The sequence below is a fragment of the Macadamia integrifolia genome, unplaced genomic scaffold (genome assembly GCF_013358625.1).
Source record: "Macadamia integrifolia cultivar HAES 741 unplaced genomic scaffold, SCU_Mint_v3 scaffold_30A, whole genome shotgun sequence".
NCBI classification, from domain to species: domain Eukaryota; kingdom Viridiplantae; phylum Streptophyta; class Magnoliopsida; order Proteales; family Proteaceae; genus Macadamia; species Macadamia integrifolia.
In genome coordinates this window covers 508,063-514,299 of record NW_024870663.1, presented here as the reverse complement: position 1 = coordinate 514,299, position 6,237 = coordinate 508,063, and the positions used below count along the sequence as shown (strand labels likewise).

General features: G+C 39.9%; 1 long non-coding RNA gene across 1 annotated transcript; it reads left to right on the top strand.

The window, feature by feature from the left end:
* The first annotated feature begins 1,670 nt into the window (after positions 1-1,670).
* On the top strand, positions 1,671-3,887 carry LOC122071606. The gene is made up of 3 exons (XR_006138220.1): positions 1,671-1,770; positions 2,630-2,701; positions 3,617-3,887. It is a non-coding gene; the product is annotated as an uncharacterized LOC122071606 (long non-coding RNA).
* Positions 3,888-6,237: the final 2,350 nt, after the last annotated feature.

Genomic DNA, 6,237 nt, shown 5'->3' with positions numbered 1-6,237 from the left:
ATATTTTGGAAGGAAGCAGTTTACTCTGCAGTGCACATTTTGAACAAGTTTCTGTAGAGGCCGCATGAGTCTAAGGCAGCATATAAGCTATGGTATGGAAAGAGAGACACTGTTAAATGTCTTAAGGTATTTGGGTCTAGATGCTTCATAAAAAAAAGAGGACAACCTTGAAAAATTCAATGACAGAGCAAATAAAGGGATTTTCCTAGGATATTCCAAAAAGACCAAAGCTTGCAAGTGCTTTAATACGAGATTGGGAAGGTTGTAGAGAGTTCAGATGTTAAAGTTGATGAATAATTTTCCTACTCTAAACTAGTAGAGCTAAAAGATCAAACTTTTGAGGAGTTTGATAATGATGAATTTGTGGAAGTTCATATGCCAAATGATGAGATAGCTGAGATTGGAGATAATTTAGACACAAATGATGGTTCTTTTAAAATTAATACACAAACCGACAGAGATAGTAGACAGAGAGATGAAAAGTGGTAGAAAGTTCATCCTTCACATCAAGTTCTTGGAGATCCAAAGGTAGAAGGTTGCAACGTATTCTTTGCTCTCATATGCCAAATGTAAGGATGAACACTGATTAAAAGAAAGAATAAAGAGTTGGACTAGATAGAGAAGAACCACACATGGGATTTAGCTCCCAGGCCAGCAAATAAGAACATCTTAGGTATCAAATGGGTCTTTAGAAACAAGTTAAATAAAGATGGCCATGTGGTTAGAATAAAGCTAGACTTATATGCAAAGGGTATGTTCAGGTGGAAAGGATAGACTTCGAAGAAACATTTGCACCGATAGCACGATTAGAGTCTATGATGTTTCTATCATTAGCAGTGTATAAGGGCTTTAAAGTTTATCAGATGGATGTCAAGTCAGCATTTCTCAATGGAAACTTTGAAGAAGTATACATAGAGCAACCAGATGGATTTTATATTGGAGATGATCCAGATATGGTATACAGATTGAAGAAGGCTCTTTATGGTTGAAGCAAGCTCCAAGAGCTTGGTATTTTAGACTTGACACCTATATACATCAGTGTTATATCCATGCCCTAAAATTCCTAATTTAAATGTACAGATGAGGCACCAGAGGACACTAGTACCAATGAATGCTAGATAGCAGCCGTATTTTTCCGGGAAGGGAAGGATGACCCCACTTGCACTTGTTACTCATACCTCAAAAATTGGAAGGGCTTCCGGACGCAGAAGAAAAGGTTAGTCAAGCCCTCACACTTCACGGAAAAATCCCCAAGCCTTAATAGTAAAATATATAAGAGGTGGGGCCCACACACTTGAAAACACCTTGGGAAGGTCCCACTCAAATTAAGGATCCATTTCCACACAAAGGGACCAATTCGGCTTTCACCGGTGAAAACCTCCAGTGAGGTATACAGGCCAAAACCAGGTTATTTGGCCGTAGGACCCGACCCCTTGCAATCAGGTAACTGAAACCCAATCCCAAGGATGGAACAACATAATTAGAAATAGAATAATATATTGGGATACCCCAAGGTGGGCCGTTATCCCAAATTATAATTTAAACTGGTAAAGGGTCGAAACCCATTATTTTGCCAAATAGTCCTTAGTTAACTTAAGTGACCATGTTAACTTAAATGACCATATAAATAGAAGTCCTTATCCATTCTTTTCATTTCTACCAAACTAAAAGCAAGAGACGGGAGAAAAGAGAGGAAGAAGAAGAAGAAGAAGGGGAGGAGCAAGGGAGGAGGAAGAAGAGGGGAGCAGAGGGAGCTTCTACCCATTTAAGGTAAACCATATCTCTCTCTCTATCTTCTAGGAATTTTCTCTCTCTCTCTCTCTCTCTCTCTCTCTCTCTCTCTCTCTCTCTCTCTCTTCCATTTCCACTATTTCTTAAGCTAGGTAAGAGAAACCCCAATCGATTCTCACCTCCCCACTCTCTAAAACTACTAATTGCGAGGGGGATTTGATGTTGGGGACTTGCTTTAGCAAGATCAATGGTTCCATTTGAACCTATGAGCCTTCCTTTAGGAAATCCCCTCTTCAAACCCCAATTTAGGCAACACAAAACCTAAAAATGGGAAAATTTCCTGAAACCCACCTTTCCTCCTATCAAGGCTACAAATTGGGAGAGGGGTTTAGTGTAGGAGGCTTATCCTAGCAAGATTGATGGATAAATTTGAGTCTATGAACTCTCCTTCATGATTTTCCCACTTAAAATCCGCAATTTGGGTAACTAAACCTTAGAAATGGTGGATTTTTCCCAAATCCTCTACATCCCACCATTCAAACCCAAAATTGGGTTGGAGAAAATGAAATTAAATATATGTATAGTGGATTGGGGTGATCACATAGGCCATTGGTGGTCACCACATAAACCCTCAACGAAATTCCCTAATTTGGCTTAGTCACTGGAGAAATTTGGGTGCATTGTGTAAATCCACCTTAACCAACCCATTGATTATGCATAATCTAAGTTAATTGAGGTGGGTGAACAACCCCCATGTATAAATCAGCCCTATAGTCATAAAACTCCATTTTGAGAACGATTTCAAAGAAACGAGAAAATGAAATGAAACTAAAACATGTGCCTAGGGTCTCATTTCTCTATGGGTAATTTATTTTCTTAAAAATTTTATGTATCCTAGGAATAGAACTAAGAGGTGACGAGACAATGCAGCGCGAGGCCATCGGCTGTTCATCATCACCTAGGACTCGAGGTGAGGCGATTTGTGTGATTTTATTTTATGAAATGATTATGTTATGACGCATATGTGGATAAGCATGCTAATTGCACATTATAAGCTTGTTACTTGTGTTGGATGTGTATGTTGCATAATTACATGAGTTGTGGAGTGTGTGTGTGTGTGTGTGTAATTGGCATGTCGGGTAGCCGAAGGTTGGGTTCTGGCATTGCATACACCGGGTGAATGTGTGTGTGTGTTTGAATGTGTGTTGTGGAGATTGGGGTGCAAGGTGGCCGAAGGTTGGTTCTGGCACTACACGCCCATGGTGTGTGAGTGTGGGGTACAGGGTAACTGAAGGTTGGTTCCTGCACTATATGCCAACGGGATGTGTGAGTGTGATTGTAACGTGGTGTGACATATTAGAATGCATTTGGCTGGGGTAACTACCCCGGTGCTATAACCCTTGCCAATAAGGGTTTATGTATTGGCTAATCCTACAATCCAATGGACTGAGGTTGGGCACGATTTTCGGTGACTGAGGTGGGAGGTACTGGCATTGTGACAAACTATCATGCGATGTTAGATTAGGTGATGAGGTATATTATGGAGGATTATTAATAGGGCCTTACCGGGTACCCAAGTAGCCATGTAGGGACCGGTATGCTCCTGACTCATAACTAACTTGCATCTTTGGGGATCGATAATGAACATTCGTGACTGGGGATACCACTTATGTTATAGTAGCACTAATACCCATATGGACTTAGAATCTGTTGATTAGGTTTGTTTGCTAATAATCCAGATCATGGCATTACATTCATATAAATGCATTCATATTGGTTTGGTTGGGTATTTACATTGTTTTATTTCATGATTTGTTATGGATGTTTGTGTACACCCCTCACTGGGCTTCGTGGAAGCTCACCCCCATTGTTACTTCCTTTTTAGATGTGAATTCACGGAATCATTCAGAGATTGTGGCTGAGGAGCCGGCCCTCTACGGTGGTGACCTCTAGGATGAGGAGTTGGTCATACACAAGGACGGCTGTGTATGCGATGATTGTGCTTTTGGAGCACGCTGAGGATGAGAGTATCATCTTCCCTTTTTATTTTGTTTATATATCAGATGTAGCCCTAGGGGCATAAATGTAATTAACATTCCGCTACGAAAACGTTTTGGTAAATATGATAAATATTATTAGACTTCACCAGTTATGTATATTTGACTATTATTATTATTATCTTATGATTATAGAATCATTTCATAATTTTATGCTCTTAAAGTATTGCATCATGGCTCCTGAATGGATTGTGGACATGTGTGCATGTCCATGTCACCAAACTTCAGGTGAGCGGAGGTGGGCTGTGATAACGACTGGTATCAGAGTGTGATACTCTGCTTTAAGTCATAAGCTTATGAAATACTAGGAATGCTGGTGATTATGCTATAAATAAAAGGTTGAAGGAAAATACATAACTCATATTGCATGTTAGGGACATGCCCGCACCCCTATAGTGGATTTGGACAATGACAAATATATGAAGGTATTTCACAATTTGCCTTCAAGTATCATGTTGTAGACTTCAAGCCAAGGAGCCAAATTAGCAAATGGTAGGAAGATTGAAGTCGTCAAATAAGAAGATTTAACAGGTTGGTATCAAGACTTGAAGAACTTCACAAAAAAAAAAAAAAAAAGGCTTGAAGAAGGTATCAGGATGTATCAGACCTCAAAGTATCAAGTCTTGATTGAAGACATCAAGCAAGTATGCATTACATATTGCATCTTTAATTTTATCTTAACCTAAAGTGACCCTAGGTGATGCTAAATGATTAAGTAACAAGACCCAAATAAGGTTGGATAGATGTTGTTATAACATGCCATGACAATTGTTGTGTCTTCATCAAGGTCCATATTCAAGGGAATTTTAGTCATTTAATATTGCATTATCTGAAGATAATTTCTTCTACAACTTGTAGATCATTGAGTTTTGAATCCAACGTAACTTGAATCATCTCAATCCGAGTTCGGATGAGAAAGATATGACTGTTTTCACAAAGTCTGTCTGAACAAGCCCTAAAACCAGAGGCCTACCAGGATCTCCCGGTAGTAACTGGTTTCTACCGGTTTAGTTCTATTTGTAAAGAATTTGACAGGCCTTTGAGGACCCCGATAGATATTGGTACCTACCGTAATGTACCGGTATCTACCGGATATCTTTCGGTAAGCTGTCCATTGTGTCGGATGCCTGCTGGATGAACAGTAACCATCTAAATGCATTATTTTCTTAAATGTTTTAATTTGTGAACACTGATGAACAGTAACCGGTTGCTACCAGATTCCTACCGGCAGAGCAAAAAAAATGGCTGTTATATGTCCGTTTTAGCGCTGTTTTGAAACACAAATTATGCCTATAAAAGTCCACACTCCTAACCTTTAAAAAACTACATTTTACATTACAATAAACATCATATTTGGGGCTTTCCAACTTTATATCAATTGAAGAAAAAGAGATCAAGAGTATTGAACTCAAAGCTCCTCAAGGTGATCTTGTGAGGAGATGGGGGTAAAATTTATTGGAAAGAGTTGATTTTAATATGCATACATGAATGGCCAAATTGAAATTCTATGCATGTATAAATTGGTTTAGATGGTGCAAATTTGGATGGAGTTAACTGTATCTTCTCAAAACAAGAAATTTCTATGGCACCAAAGAAAGCTCGAACACAAATGAGACGACCACCCAAAAGGCAGTGCCATGCCACTAGATTTGTTACTAACCTATCACCACCTTCTAAGCCCGATCGGGAAGCAGTGCTTGATACCATTGTACTAGGAGCCCCACCTGCTCTACCCATATTGTCTGCCCAGAATGTGACCTCAATCATGGGCAACATGTTACAAGGATTGCAGTAGCAATAGAGTGCTATGATGCAAGGGTTGCAACAACATGAATTGGAATTTATGACGGGCTGAATGCACAAATCAATGCTGTGTTTCAAACTCTTAAGGGACAGGCTGCTCCACCTCGAGCACAACCAGTACCTAATGTGGCTCCTATAGTTGTTCCCTAGACACAGAAAGTCCCTACAACTCTAGTTTACCGTACTGTGCATCAGGCACCTCCAATATGCAATCTTCCCCATAGCTTGCTTTTCCAGTACCACAGAGGCAAATGACACCACAAAGCTAGGTCACATTGCCTATAGCCATAGACAATGTGAAGGTGATGGAAACGTTCCAAAAGTTTAGGCCTCCTTACTTTAGTGGGATCGTGCAGGACCCTTTGGGACCCACCAAATGGGTAGAGGGAGTGGAGAAGGCATTTGAAGTGATGACCCTCACAGAAGAATAGAAATTGATGTGTGTCAACTACCAACTGCAAAACAAGGCAAATGCATGGTAGAAGTCCACTAAGCCAATCCTAGTGGCCCTACAGCCCAACCTCACATGGGAACACTTTAAAGTAGCATTCTACAACAACTATTACCCGAACATTGTGAAGGAGAGGAAGGAAACAGAGTTTATGGATTTGAAACAGGGATCCAAATCTGTGTCAGAATACCAACA